This window comes from Budorcas taxicolor, chromosome 3, assembly GCF_023091745.1.
Source record: "Budorcas taxicolor isolate Tak-1 chromosome 3, Takin1.1, whole genome shotgun sequence".
Classification (NCBI taxonomy): Eukaryota; Metazoa; Chordata; class Mammalia; order Artiodactyla; family Bovidae; genus Budorcas; species Budorcas taxicolor.
Window position 1 is genome coordinate 86355548 of NC_068912.1, and position 15947 is coordinate 86371494.

The following is a 15947-nucleotide window of genomic DNA, read 5'->3' on the forward strand; positions in this document are numbered from 1 at the left end:
TTGAGCCGACAGTCCAAGACCGCCTTCATGGGTGGGATCCAGGAAACTTGTATTATACAAGAAGCATCATAAATGTCACTTCCCTTCCCACCATAATGGATGTGTAGACACATGGCAGATAGCAAGAAATTCTTTCTTCCTGTCTTCATGTTACTTTTGCTTATTTTTAAAATAAATTTTTGAGGAATAAAAGCAATAGAGATTTCAAAGGTTTAACAAGAGGTTATTTTGTTTCTCACAAAAGTACAGATTTAAGACATTAAGCAGAGCTCAGGTACTGATTCCACAGAAGGTGTTTCCTGACTCATCCTCACTGCCTGCCTCCCACCTAGAATGGGTTATCTGCTACCCTAGAAACTTGTGCTTCCATCTATCATAGCATTTATGACACAGTACCACAATTTTTTGTTAACACATAGCTGCCCCAACTAGACTCCTGCTCCTTAAGCAGCAACTCTTTTAACTATTTCCACTGCCAAACTCGGCATCTGGTGTGCCATACGTGCCCAGCAAATGTCTATGGGATGAATGAACTTCAGGACGATACACGTGAAGGAATGTTAAGATGGAAGTTCTGTCTGAGAGCTAAAGTTGGCAGATATAAGATACCAAAGTGAGCTGGAAACAGACCACCCTGAAAGGGTAGCTGAGGACCCATAAATCAACTCTGAAACCTTTCATCCATGTGGAAGGTCAGAAAAAGAGGTGGAATTTTAGGAGGGAGCTGTGTGTGGACTGAGCATCAGGTCTCCTTCCAGGGGAGGGGGTGAGAGCATGGTTTCACTGATATCAACTGGTATCTGGACATATGTCCCTGAGGTTGTGGGACAGGGTGTGCTGAGTATACCTGCGGTCTGGAGGAGACGTGCTGGCTGGCAGCTTTGGTGTAGAAGTGAAGGAGGGTTGCCCTGGGATCAGCCAGTACTGCCAGTGTCTGTCAGACTTCACAAGGCATGACTGTTTTCCACAGACCCGAGGTGGCCACAGGTGAGAGGGCTTTGTGGGTTGTCTTAGATCCTGGCCAGTATGGCTATCTAATGAGGAGAGGAACCTGCACTGGGAACCTGCTATAAAGCACAGAAAGCTCAGCTCAGTGCTCTGTGATGATCTCCATGGTTGGGATGGGGGTGGGATGGCAGGGAGAGAGAGGGTATATGTGTACAAATAGCTGATTCAGCTCACTGTACAGCAGAAATGAACACAACATTGTAAAGCATTATATTCCAATTAAAAGAGAGAGAAAAAAGAAGCTTGAGGCAACCAACTGGATTTTTAAGGAATTAAAAGAGCTACTAGAATAGAGAAGGACAAGGACAAGATACAATGAGATGTCTACAGAAGCGGAGAGTCTCCCTAAAAAATCTGCAATGGAGCCTAGCTGTAAATACATTTTTGACTTAGCACCAAGTCCATTTATGACAGTGCCATTCAAGATAAGAACTTTCCTACACCCCTTAACTCTCTTCCTTTCCAGCTTCCAACCACCTCTGAAGAACAAGAAGAAAGCTAACATATTCTTGGAGAGAAAGTGAATGAGGAAAAAAAGAAGAATCTAATCACAGACATCTCTTCATATCTCCAGCAGTTCTGGCTGGAGGAATGAGGAGCTATCTTATCTTTAGATGAACATTGACGTGATGAGCAGGATACATTTCTTGGTATTCTAATGTTGGAATTTTGGTTATGTCTCATGACTTACAGGGACCATAAAACCCATATTATCTAAGTGACTTTCTGCTTACTTAAAAAAGTAATGGGACTACCAAAATTTTTAACTAGGCCTAAGAGAAACTAGCTAAAGTGAACAGATATAAAGGGACAGTGGGAGTAAAAAAATACAGTTGTTTTTCAATTCAGTCTCAAAAATTGTGTATATGTGCATAATAAACAATAGATGAAAATATAGTAAAAAATCAGGTTCAGGAGCATGGGTGGTTAGTTTTTTAGTGTTCACTTGTTTTTTCTGTCTTCACTTAATACAGTGGCATAAAGGGATTTGATCATTTGAAGGAGAATAAAACAAAACTGCACTCTTAAAAAAAAAGTGATGCTTCTAGAGACAATCAAAATGACTCGTGGTCATTCTCCTCTCTTCTGGGAGGCAGGGCTCATTAAGGGTATTCGACACAATATGGAGAATACCCAGAGGATTGGTGCTGTCATCAGAAACGGCACTGCTGAGTTTTCCCATTTTTCCAAATCATTAACATAAAACTGAAACCTCATGAACCCACTGGCTGCAGTAAATCTGGAAATTACCACAGCATAACAATATGAAATTATTATGGAAATGCTGACACGTGCTAAATATAGTCACCCCCCACAATATATTTCTGTTCAAAAGGGTTTATTTGAAGTTGGCCTCAAAATTCATTCTTTTTGTCAGCAGGCAAGAGCCGGACAATCTGGATTTGTAGCACGCTACCCTCTTTGTTGGGGAGTCTAGACAGAAACAACGAAGATAGGGACTTTTCTCTTTCCTTTTTGCCCACACAATGAGAGCTTTTGAAAACAAAATATTTGGTAAAATCGCCTTTTAATCACTTCTTTTCTTTCTCTCTATAAGGCCGAGCTATAAATAAACCATGAAAGTTCACATTTGATCGTCACTTCTGTAAGAAAAAATAGGAGCCCTGTACTAGGGGCATGAAAGGCCGCATTCATGGAGAATGACCCTTCCCTGCTGTGTCAAGGCCGAGATACCAGTCCGCAACACACAGCTCACCACTTCCCTGGGAGCAGCGCTGGCAGCCACCAGGCCTGTGTAGGCCCAGGGAACTCCCAGTTTTCACGTGTTCCAGACTGGCTTGGGAGCCACTGAAGGGCTGTAGGCTACACTGGGTGAGGTACCCAGGGAAGTTAGGTTCAAGAAAGGAAGGCGCTCATCAGCACCCACGGAGAAGAAGGGGATTCCAAGAGTGGCAGACAGAAATGTAGGCAATTTGGGGAGCAGGGGATTTGATACTTCCTGTCCCACCCAGGAGAAGGGGGACAATGACCTTAAGACTTTGGGAAGGCTGGCAGGTAGTCTAGACTTCGGCACCGAAGTGCAGTGCAAGTTTGGCAGTGTCGAGCCATGGTCTACAGGGAAGAATAACCACAACCTGGCCTGGTGGGAGCTAAACTGTGACTCCCGAAAGGCAGGAACCATGTCACTCAAAGTCTCACGCTGAACATGGTCCTAGCACATAAGGGCTTAGTTGCTTGGCTCATGTTGGCTGAGCTGCTGAATGAAAGGGTGGTGACATTCATGCCAGAGGTAATGGAAGATCACCTAGTGGTGTTTCTAAAATAGCATACATGTGCTCCAGGAAGTGCTGGAGACAGTCTCCTAAGATTTCAGAAGAAAATATTGGGAGTGCTACTTATATGATTTTTAGTCTGAGGAAATCAATTCAGCTTTAACATGCAGATTGTTACCAGTTCTAAAAGCTGGGGCACACATCAGTCATGAATGAGTAAGATGAGGGAGGCCTCCTAAAGGGAGGACAAGAGTGCTGCCCCGCCACAGAGGACAGCAGGGCACTCCGTGCTGTGGCCCCGGCCTCCAGGGGTTTGCCACACGTCATCACTTACATGTTCTAGGTCAGTAGGTTTAGGTGCAAGTGTGCGTGTGCAGTTGCTAAGTCATGTCTGACTCTTTGTGACCCCATGGACTGTATAGCCAGCCAGGCTCCTCCATCCATGGGATTTCCCAGGCAAGAATACTGGAGGGGGTTGCCATTTCCTCCTCCAGGGGTCTTCTTGACCCAGGGATTGAACCTGTGTCTCCCACATCTCCTGCTTGGCAGGTGGATTCTTTACCACTGAGTCACCTGGAAAGCTAATAAGTCAGATAGACAAAGATAAATACTGTATGACGTCATTTATATGTGGAATCTAAAAAAATAATATAAATAAATTCATATGTAAAACAGTAGAGGACAAACCAGTGTTTACCAATCGGGACAAGGGTGGAAGGATGGGTAAGATGGGGGTAGGAGGTTGAGAGAAATAAATCATGCATAAAACAGATAAGCAATAAGCATATACTGTACTATTGTACAGCACAGGGAATCATAGTCTTTATCTTGTAATAACTTCATGGAGTATAATCGGTAAAAATACTGAATCACTATGCTGTATACTTGAAATTAACATAATATCATAAATCAACTATACTTTAATTAAAAAAGAAAAAGAATACTGTTTGATATATATAGAGACACATACAAAATCATTTAGAAATCATCAATAATCATTTAAAAATCATTAAAAACTCATCTGGCCATAGACAGTGTAACTTCAGTTATTGCATAATGTTAGTATGATGCTATTATTATGAAATAGTATTTTATTTCAGCTCTATTTCAGTTGTTTTATGTGTAAATAATCTACAAGCACAGTAGAATACATATATGCTTTTTCATAAATAAGTTTCCATGTATTTAGGATGTAAGTTCAATTTTTTTTTAAACTGATGGGAGTTTATGAGCCAAAAAGCAAGGTATCCATTGGCCCAGCAGTCAACTCCCATGGTTGTTGCTAGGTTACCAGTTCAGCCAAGATATTGCAGGTGCTACTTTGTGCTGTGCATTGTACTAATCACTTTATGTACATGACTCTTTAAATTCTCAAAATGACTATGACACAGATATCATCATCTATCTTCACTTTATGGACCAAGAAGTGAACGGAGAGAGTATGAGGAATTTGCCTAAGGTAAGAAAGTGAATATGCAGTAAAGCTAGAATTCAGACCCACCTCTGACTCCAGGCTTTTGCTTAGCCCTACACTCAGCCATGACCCTCCTGTCCTCCTTGCAATGCAAAAACCTTGCGCTTGAGTCCCCTGGTGGTGGTGGTTTAATAAGTTGTGTTCAACTCTTGTGACTCCGTGGATTGTAGCCTGCCAGGCTCCTCTGTCCATGGGATTTACCAGGCAAGAATACTGGAGTGGGTTGCCATTTCCCTCTTCAAGGCAGCCACCAGGGAAACCCTGAGTCCCCTGGGCTTGAGTTCAAATCTCACTTCTGCTGATTAGCCGTGTGATCGATGTGTGTGCGTTTGTGAGACACACCAATACAGAACACTGTACCTTTTTTCAAAGATGCTGACACACAGCTCTGAAATACATGAATCTGCCTTCTTGAGGAACTCTGACTCATTTTACTGGAACAACAAGTTCACATGCTAATGTGTGGGCTGAGGCACATGACCCCTCCATAGAAAAACAAAGTACAGCAATGTGATTTTCCTCCAGCAAGTGTTAAGAAATGGCTCGTTGTTCTTCTGTTTGTTTTTCATTTTGACACACTCATCTTTTGACCTGCACCTGGTATTCTGTGTAACCTCTGTGACAACAATTGAGAAGCAAAAAAGGATGAGAGAAAGGAAAGTAAGTCTTCATCACTAATCATGACATAAAGACTCACACCTCATTTATAATTTTAAATACTTGGTATCAATCTACCTACCTGTATGTGAAATTATATTGTCAATTTATCTGCATCCTTGCTTACTGTATATTTCTTCCTTGGCTTTCACATCTACTCCTTCCTTGTGAACCTAAGCTCTATGAAATCAGGTCTGTGGCTTTCTTATTCACTGATGTATCCTTAGCTTTTAGGAGGATGTTCGCTGAAGGTTATTTGAAAGTATACACTAATTAAGTGTCTGTTCTGGTGAGGCACTGTATATCTATATCTTGCCTCATTTGATGCTCACAAACATTCTGTAATGAAGGACTTATTATCTAAATTTATAATGAGGAAACAGAGGCTCAGAGCGGTTAAGTGACTTTCCTAAGCTCGTAGATGGATTAGCTGGGATTTGAAACTTGCTTTCACTCATGAATAAGACCAGGCCTATTCCTTGACAAGCTCACAGTTAATACATCTCCAACATTAGTTTAAGACAATTTATCTTGCTCTGATGACTTTAAAGCCCTGTAAAACCCTAAAAGCTTGCTTTCTCCATCATCAAAGACAAATTCAATTATAGTTATGATATTGTGCTCACAAAGGCAGGAAGATTCGTTGATGTATGGAAAGACTGTTCATATTAATTTCTGACACAAACAAAATTATTGCCAGCTGTATGACCCTGAGTAAGGCTCTAGCCCTCCCTGGGACTCACTTTCCTTATCAGCAAAATAAAGGGATTGGATTAGATTATTTTTAAAATCTTTGCCAGCTTTGCAATCTGTTGGTTCCATGTACATGTCTTTTTTTAATTAACTCTCAGTTGACAAATGAACCAGTTACTCTCAGTGGTACATTTTATTAGGGTTTTGTTTTTTTTTTTAACTAGGTTCACTCTAAGAGGGAATATACCTACCATGCTTTCCCAACAAGGTACAGCCTCATTCCAAGTCAACCATGCAATCATGGTAGAGGGGAGAGTTCCCATAATAGGTAAGGATACCTACCACTGTGATCTTTTGAGATGCGGTCCTAATACAGGGCCTGGTTGCAAAGGGGTTGGGCCCTAAAATGAATAGCTGAGTGACTATTCATCCTACTTACTTGGCTCTTATGAGTTTTCTCAAAGGCAAAGTATCAAGCTTCTTGCTAAAAGCATCAAATTATAGACTTCAAAACTGCAAGCTATCACCCATTTAATAATCTTTTATTGACTGAAAAAGAAATGGTCCTGCTGATATTTCTGGCTGAGTACTGCAGTTAAGCTGTAACAGAAATAATACTAATAACAATAACTCAACAACAAAAATAATAATGGCAGCTAATGGCCCAATACTCTATTAAACACTTTTTTGTTGCTGTTGTTGAGTCACTACGTTGTGTATGATTCTTTGTGATTCCACTGACTGTAGCTTGCCAGGCTCCTATGGAATTTTCCAGGCAAGAATACTGGAGCCAGTTGTCATTTCCTACTCTCTCCAAGGGATCTTCATGACCCAAGGATTGAACTCATGTCTCTTGTGTCTCCCGCATTGAAGGCAGATTCTCTACCATTGCGCCACTTGGGAAGCCCCATTAAACACTTTACCTACTTCACATCCCCAACTGAAAGATAAGGAGACAGACAGTTTTGGGATTCTATTCTTAACCATTCTGGAGAAGGCAATGGCACCCCACTGCAGTACTCTTGCCTGGAAAATCCCATGGACAGAGGAGTCTGGTAGGCTGCAGTCCATGGGGTTGCTAAGAGTTGGACACGACTGAGAGACTTCACTTTGACTTTTCACTTTCATGCATTGGAGAAGGAAATGGCAACCCACTCCAGTGTTCTTGCCTAGAGAATCCCAGGGATGGGGGAGCCTGGTGGGCTGCCGTCTATGGGGTCGCACAGAGTCGGACACGACTGAAGCGACTTAGCAGCAGCAGCGTTCTTAACCATTCACTGCGGAACAAAGGCTTTGGTGATAAAAGAGACCATAATTCAAACCCTAGCTCTGCCATTTAACACTCTTGAGTCTCAGTTTTAAAGATGGGAATCTTAATACCTATTTTATAGGTATATTGTTATGAAATAAATGATTAAAAGCATAGTGATTGTTATTATTACTACTACTATTTACTCATCAACTGAAACAAACCTTATTTTCCCAGAAGCTTTATTAAAAGTAAGAGTTAACATGTATTACTCATACTTGGATATATGTTTCAGGTTGGTGGGGTGGGTGGATTAGAGAAGGTGGTGGATGTCAACAGTCTCATGGCTCCTTATCATCATTTCTGGATGACTTCTCCATCTGCAAGCAAAACCTCTTCTCTGAGTTTTATGCCATCTAACGATAGAGATACAATCATATTTAGTTCCTCTGCATCTCCGTGCTGTCATCATTAGCCTCTTGCTGATGTCAAATGAGCCTAAGGCTTAGATATCATCTCCCTATCTATCCATCCAGGGGTTTGTCATCATCATGTACTTCAGCGTCTGTCTACAAGACCCATCCAATGTTTTAGTCTTATGGTTTCAAAGTGTTTTCAATATTATAATTGCCACTTTCTGACTTCAGTTGCCCAATAATTTAATCTTCATTACTATCAAATGTCTTCCTCCACCTGACAGTTATTGCCAGAATCTCAGTCCCTTTTTTTCAGTCTATATACCTCTTCTGACTTATTTCTTCCATATATAGGGGTGAGTCCCTGTCCATTAAATCAAACACTGATCAATAAGAGTCACCACTAATTCTCTTTTATTTGTCAAATTCAATTGATACATCTAATCCACAGACATTCCTTAGCTAGAATATGCTTCATTTAAGACTGTAGGAGAAAAACAAAGTTTAGGAAGGAGTAGGCTGATGGGAGATTGCAACTTGAGAAAATACAGGATCCTGAAAGTTCTCAGGGTCCAAACACCTTGGAAATTTACACTTCCTGTTTCAAAGCTAATTTTGTATTGTGAAGATTTTTTTTGGTCAATAGATCAGGCACCATAATTGATAGCAGAAAATAAAAATGTGATGGCATTAATATTTTTAATGTTCCAAATCTGATGTATTTATTTTATTATACTCTGTTGTAAAACCAAAAATTCCCCCATTGCACAGAGGCCAATATCCTATAAGATCATGAAAAAGTGGTGTAGGGCATGCAAGACATGATGACTGAGCTGCAAGGGATGTTGGGTAGTCACTAGTCAATTTCTCTGTGTTTAGGTTGGTAAATAACCGAATTTTCTAAGACACAGGTATTTTTCCATCTATCTTGTCCTCCACACTCCTTAAAGCTCCATGTTTTAGGTTTCCAACTCTCCTAGATCAGAGTCATATAGAAGTGGGGCATGCACATCCTGGTCTAGCCTTTAGGGTTGGTGTTAGACTGCTTTATGGTACAGATGTGCTTCTGGATATGCTAAAATGCATTTCAAACCTACATTAGGAGGACAAAGACAAGCAGAGAGAATGCATCTGAAACCAGGAGTAGAGGAGGCCGAAGACGTTGGCAAAGCATCAAAAGCATGAGAAAGCCTGGAGGGAAACTGGGAAGGAAGGAGAGAGCTGAGGTACACAGAATAAAAAAGCACAGCAGGCAGGTCCCGGATAAATCATATGTGTCCTTTTAAGTTGGTTTATGAGCTTTTTTTGTGCTCCCAAAGCCCCCTCTATCTTAGCACTTGGCACGCAGTAGGATAAATGTCTGTTTACTTATACGTTTCTTACACTAGACAGTGAGAGCTCAGACGAGAGAGGCCATTAATTTTACCAGTATCCTCAACCATTGATATAATGTGACTTTTCGATAAGTAATGTTGAGAGAGTGAAAGAACGAATGAGTACATAGATCAATGAATGAGTGAATCAGGGACGGGATATCTGTATAATTCAACTTTGGGATCTCCCTCAGCTGTACTTTCTGATATTTGCTGTCAGGTCAGCCTGTTCATCACTTTCAGATATCACACAGTTAAGAGCATGGGCTCTGGACTGCCTAGATCAGAGCCTTGGCTCTTTTAACTGAATGGCTTAGGAAATTTAATGACCTCTTTATGCCTCAGTTTACTCATCTGTAAAGTAGAAACGATAGGTATAATCACTCATAGAGTTAGTAAGACAAGAGAAAATACATGCAAACCATCTAATTTAGTGCCTGGCACAAGTGAGAGCTAAAAAATTTGTTATTTTTATAAAAATCTCCACTATCTCCATCCCAGCACTATACAGGATCTTATATTGTTTTCTTGAGCACTACTATTTAAAGACAGCACTTCCTAATCTTCTGCTACATGTGACATGCTGCCTGGGCAGGGGATTGATAAAGAGCATGGAATGAAGGCATTGCTCAACCCTGAATGCCAACTGATGCCTCTGGTTAATGCGGGGAAGGAAGAAGGACAATGAGCAGAATGGGGCCTCTAGGCAATAAAAGTTGTAGGAGCTTGTAGGTTTAGAAATACGGAGTTTATTTTTGGGTTGGACTTCCAGGCCTTTTACATAAAACAAAGAAAACAACAACTATGTCAGCTGTGTTTATGAACATGAGCTTGCACTGGCTTTCTCAAAACATAGGGAATTCAGTCTACTTCCCTCTGTTTGCTAAATTATTGACAAACACATGATGTACTGGAAAGAAGACTGACCTGGAAATCAGGAAGCTCTGGTCCTGTATGAATCTCAGTCTGGGCTTGGTAATTTTGAATGAACTGCTTCCTTTCTTTGGATACTAGTTTCCTCATCTCCAAAACGAGAAGTCTGAGCCAGATAATGTTTTACTTTTCAACAAATAGTTATTGAGGATCCACTGTGTGCCAGACATTGTACTAGGCACTGTGGATACATAAGTGAATCAGATGGCTCTGATCCTTGACCTCATGGAGTTTACAGTCTATTAGAAAAACACAGGAGCTATGTGAGAGCGCCAGATGGACACCAAACTAGTTTGGGGGCTTAGCGAACTATCTGAAGGTTCACAAGGACATGGGCAAACAGTTAAAGAAAATTGATGAAGAGGGTCCCAGGCTGAAGAAAAGGCATATTTGCAGGTCCCAAGTCAAGATAATATGGCACATTCGAAGAACTAAAAGAAGTCCAAGGTGGTTTGTAGACAGAATGCAGGGAGAGTGAAAACAGACAAAGCTACAAATGAAGGCAGGAATACGTTTTGGGGTGGCCTTTTAAAATCATGTTAAAGGTTTCCAACATTATGCCAAAGTCAAGGGGAAGACACTGAAGATTTTTAAGCTAAGGCATCCTATTTAAGTTTGTAAAAGATCACTTTGGCAGATGTGTAGAGAATGGATTAGAGTGGTAGAAGTGGTGGTAGGGAACCCATTCAAGAGGCTCTTGAGAGGTCCAGGTGAGAGCTGACGGTGGCTTGGACTAGGATGAGGCTGTACAATGAAAGCAAAGTGGAGAATTAAAGAGACACAATGAGTAGTTTAGAAAGAGACCAGGAGAGACCAAAGTGGAGGAAGAAGAAGAGGGTGGGCTCCGAATGTCCTTGAGGTCCTGGCAGAAGTGATTAAATAGATGTGGTACCATTACCGATCGTGCCACGTCCTAAGCTAGCGCCAGTTCTGCAGGCAAAGGTGGAGATGCTGAGTTCAGGTTTGAACCTGTTTAAACTGAGACGCCTGTGAGACCTTTAAGCGTAGATGTAGAGCTGCCTGCATATCAATAGAAAGTGAATCCTTAGAAGCGGCTGAGAGGGACAAGATGTTATAGGTAGAGAGGAGAGACGGGAGCTGACAAGGAATCTGGAAAACAGCATTAAGAGCATCTCAGTAGGAGGAAGATCAAGCAAGTATGCTGTCAATCGGAAAGTGTTTCCAAATGAACTTATCTATGAAACAGAAACAGACTCACAGCCAGAGAGGACAGACTTGTGTTCGCCAAGGGGAGGGACAGTGAGTGGGGGGGAATGGATTGGGAGTTTGCGGGTAACAAGGTCCTACTGTATAGCACAGCGAACTATATTCAGTATCCTGTGATAAACCATAATGGAAAAGAATGCAAAAATGAATGCATATATATATATATATATATATATATTTATATATGAATAATGGAATTACTTTGCTGTCCAATAGAAATTAACACAATATTGTAACTCAACTATACTTTAATCAAGCTTAAAAAAATAAAAAGAAAAGTGTTTCAATGAAGCTTGTACGCCACATTGCAAAATGCTGCTCAGGGTAAAGCAGGGTAAGGCCCGGACAGTCCTTTGTGGTGTGCAATGACCTAGGTTAGCATTAGTGACCTAAACTATCGTGATTCTGGTCGATTTGTGGAAGAGGAAGGCAGATCATGTTTGGTTGAGGAGGGAGGTGGTGTGTAATAAAATCATGACAGGGCTTCCCTGGTGGCTGAGTGGTAAGGAATTCTCCTGCCAATGCAGGAGACATGGGTTCGATCCCTGATCTGGGAAGATCCCACATGCCACAGAGCAACTAAACCCCTGTGTCAAAACTACTGAGCCTGTGCTCTAGAGCCCACACACCACAACTTCTGAAGCCCACATGCCTAGAGCCTACACTCAGCAACAAGAGAAGCCACCCCAGTGGGAAGCTGGTGCACAACAGCTAGAGAGTAGCCCCCACTCACCAGAACTAGAGAAAAGCCCGCACAGCAAGGAAGACCCGGAACTACCAAAAATAAACAAATAGAGTGATGCAAAATAAAGAAAATCACGACAATGACTCTGGCCACTTTTTAAAGCATTTTTGACTGTGAGAGGCAGTAACTGGAGGGGCTGATAGGGAGAAGAAGAGATTTTATTTTTAAGATGAGAGTTTGTGGTAGCACTGTCCAATAGAAATAATGTGAATTCTGTAAGTAATTTTAAATTTCCTAGAAGCCATTTTAAAAACTGAAAAGAAATTGCTGAACTTTATTTTAATGTCTTTTATTTACCCTATTATATCCCAAATATCTTTTCAACAAGATAAAAATTATTAATGAAGCAGTCTATGTTCTTGTATTCATACTAAATCTTCAAAATCTGGTATGTCTTCTACACATTTCAGTTTGTTCTGGCCACATTTCAAGTGCTCAGTAACTATGTCTGATGAGTGGCTACAGTGTGGAATAGCACAAGTTTAGAGCAGCTTTAAATATTATTGATGGGGAGTTTGTATGGAAGGAGAGGCTAAATATGCCAGAGGAAGACACCAATGGATTATCAAAGGTAGTGGGAGGTGGAGGAGCCTCTGATGACAGGTGGGGTGTCTCTTCCACTCTACCAAATGTAAAGGAGCAAAAGGCTGCATCTGGATGTAAGCAGTGGCATGCTGATAAATGCTCAACAACTGGTTCTATATATATATATATAAAAGGCTCTGATTCATAGCACTGGGGTGTAAAGACTTCCACTATGGCTGATTTCATGGGAAAACAATGGAAACAGTGAGAGACTTTATTTTGGGGGGCTCCAAAATCACTGCAGATGGTGACTGCAGCCGTGGAATTAAAAGACACTTGCTCCTTGGAAGAAAAGCTATGACCAACCTAGACAGCATATTAAAAAGCAGAGATATTACTTTGCCAACAAAGGTCCATCTAGTCAAAGCTATGGTTTTTCCAGTGGTCATGTATGGATGTGAGAGTTGGACTATAAAGAAAGCTGAGTGCTGAAGAATTGATGCTTTTGAACTGTGGTGTTGGAGAAGACTCTTGAGAGTGTCTTGGACTGCAAGGAGATTTAACCAGTCAACCCTAAAGTAAATCAGTCCTGAATATTCATTGGAAGGACTGATGCTGAAGCTGAAGCTCCAATACTTTGGCCACCTGATGTGAAGAGCTGACTCATTGGAAAAGACTCTGATGCTGAGAAAGACTCAAGGCAGGAGGAGAAGGGGATGACAGAAGATGAGATGGTTGGATGGCATCACCGACTGTATGGACATGATTTGAGTAAGCTCTGGGAGTTGGTGATGGACAGGGAAGACTGGCATGCTGCAGTCCATGGGATCACAAAGAGTCAGACACAACTGAGTGACTGAACTGAACTAAATGTGATGTCACTGAAAGTGAAGCTAGGCAGAGATGCCCACAGTTGCCTCCTGGGAGCAGGCAAGAGTCAGCTTCAGCACATCACTGGATATGAGAAACACAGGTTTGACAGTAGGTGTCTTTCCAATGGCTTTATTTCCTTTTTGAGGTAGTTGGGGGTTGAAAATAAATAGGTCATATGCCTGAATGTGAGAGGAAAGATAGGGCTGGGAATGGAGAAGATTTGATATCATGTTGCAGAAAATTAGAGACTTATCTGATGTATTAGTCTGGTTTCTATGAGGAAGTAGATGGACACCCACATTGGGTAACTGAAGTAAAGCTTAACAAAGGGTTTGTTTTAAAGAAGGTTTAGGAAAAGACTAGCAACAGTGGAGAACCATTACCACCTCCTGGCCTGAAGCAGCAAGGGGAGGGAGTGATTTCCATCACCTGGAGAGAAGATGGGAAGAGGGCGAGGGCCACATGCTGAAACTGTGGAATGGTGGTCTATGGTATAGACACATGGTAGATGGATCAGCTAAACCGTGGCAATTCAGCAAGGAGGGAGCTGGGGAAACAAATAGCTCCATCCACCCTCCAGGCTTCCTCTGGTGCCCAGTGGCCAAATCCAGCTGGAAACTAGAGGGTGAGGGGGGCTGTCCAGGGATCATTCATACATAAAGTTAGAAGTCGGCCTCATTGTTGTATGTGTGCACGCGTGAGTGCTAAGCCGCTTCAGTCGTGTCCAGCTCTTTGTGACTACGGACTAAGCCTGTCCTACGGACAGGATTTTCTGTCCATGGGATTCTCCAGGCAAGAATACTGGAGTGGGTTGTCATGCCCTCCTCCAGGGGATCTTCCCAACCCAGGGATCGAACCCAGGTCTCCTGCAGCTCCTTCACTGCAGGCGGATTCTTTACCGCTGAGCCACCAGGGAAGCCCCCTATTGCTGTATAGTGTTTCCCTATAGTGTTCAGTGGCCTTCAGGCAGGCATAACGTCGAAAGCTGGATTCGGATTTGGTAAAAGAAGAACAAAATGGGAAAGTGAAAAAAGTAAATAGCCATAAGGAGATTGGCCAGCTGGAAGGAGAGAAGAGGGGTAAGAGGAAAAGAAAGAAAGTCCCACAACAGCCTTTCAAAGCACACGTGAATTCTGTTTCAGAGACTAGGTACTAGAGGTAAAGAGTGGCCTGCCTAAGAAGGACGCTTAGTTAGTGGAGGAGTCAGGAGACAGGTCTGCCGAGTGCACAGGCAGTTTCTGCACTGCTGGTCCACCTGCAAGCTAAGGAGTGATCTGATTGATTTGGGGAGAGGGGGTACACTTTCATGTTCATTTAAGCTCTTCATTGAAATGAAAATATTATTGGAATTTTCCTATCCTGTATATATGAACTCACACACACTGGAAAACTAAGATGCCCTTTGGTTTGTTGTTATGGATGCTCACTCCCAAGGGACAAGCTAAGAGGCGGGTAAGGAATGTGCAAGGGGGTCTGTGATGAAACAGAAGTGGTGTTACGCTCTCAGGCAGGCTCTTTCCTCCAGTCTGCATCTGCTCTGGTCTCCCCTCTACGCAGTACCCGACTAGGATCCCTTCTTCCTTACACCCAGTGGGGTGGGCAGAGGGGGCGAGAGAGTGCCATATGATTCCCCCTGTGTGTCTGGTACACAACTATAACCCATGCATATTCCCAGGGGTGTGGCCTGTGACAAACGCTTGGTGATTATAGGGTAAATGGAACCTTTCAAGGGCCGTATTTCTGTGTCAAATATTACATGGTCTGACAACAGGGTAAAAGATGAGAAATGAGAATTCTCTAATTGCAAATTCTCTCTAATTGGGAGAGGTACACAGAAAGCACTGGAAATAGCTAGATTGAAATTCCTGTGATGTGACCTTGGAACTTAATCTCTCTTGGTCCATTTACAAAATCTCCTTCTTTATAAAATTTGGCCATTACCTAAATGGGTGGTTGTAAAGATTAAAGGAGACCAAGGGTGCAAAGCTCCTGCCTCATGCAAGAACTCAGCTAAAGTCCATTTTTCACACCTTCCTGTCCGTCTCTGGTCCCTTTGTTATTTAACTCTTTCTTTCATTTCTCACAATTATCACTTTCTTCTGATGCTGTATTCCATCGACAGAAGATAGTGGTGGTTTGCCTACAACTTTCCAATCAAGATTACTCTAGTTTTGTTTTGTTTGGTTTTGGTCACTTTGGGGTCTTGGTGACCTCAGGTGACCATTCCGTAGAAACCATGGCATTTCGGATCACGGCTTTCCCCCATCTTTGAATAAACACCGAAAGCTTTCTTTACCTTTTCTTCCAATTCTCATTTGCCATCTGGTGCCTGGTTTGGCTGCATCTGTGTTTGCTTAATGATTTGGGGCGAAGACTGAGTTTACATATGGGAAGAAGGAAAGGGCTTTGCTTGATTTCTTCCATATGTTCATTTATTCATATATTATGATTTTTGTAATCTCACCAGCACAGATCCCTTCAGACAATCCTTACCCTGTTCCTTGGAGACTCCCTTCTTTGTGTGTTCAGCTGGAAGTCTC

At 42.0% G+C, this 15947-nt stretch overlaps 1 protein-coding gene across 2 annotated transcripts in view; it reads right to left on the reverse strand.

The window, feature by feature from the left end:
* Positions 1 to 15947, reverse strand: part of FGGY (FGGY carbohydrate kinase domain containing) — a 501197-nt gene that overhangs the window by 8266 nt on the left and 476984 nt on the right. The window lies entirely within an intron of this gene.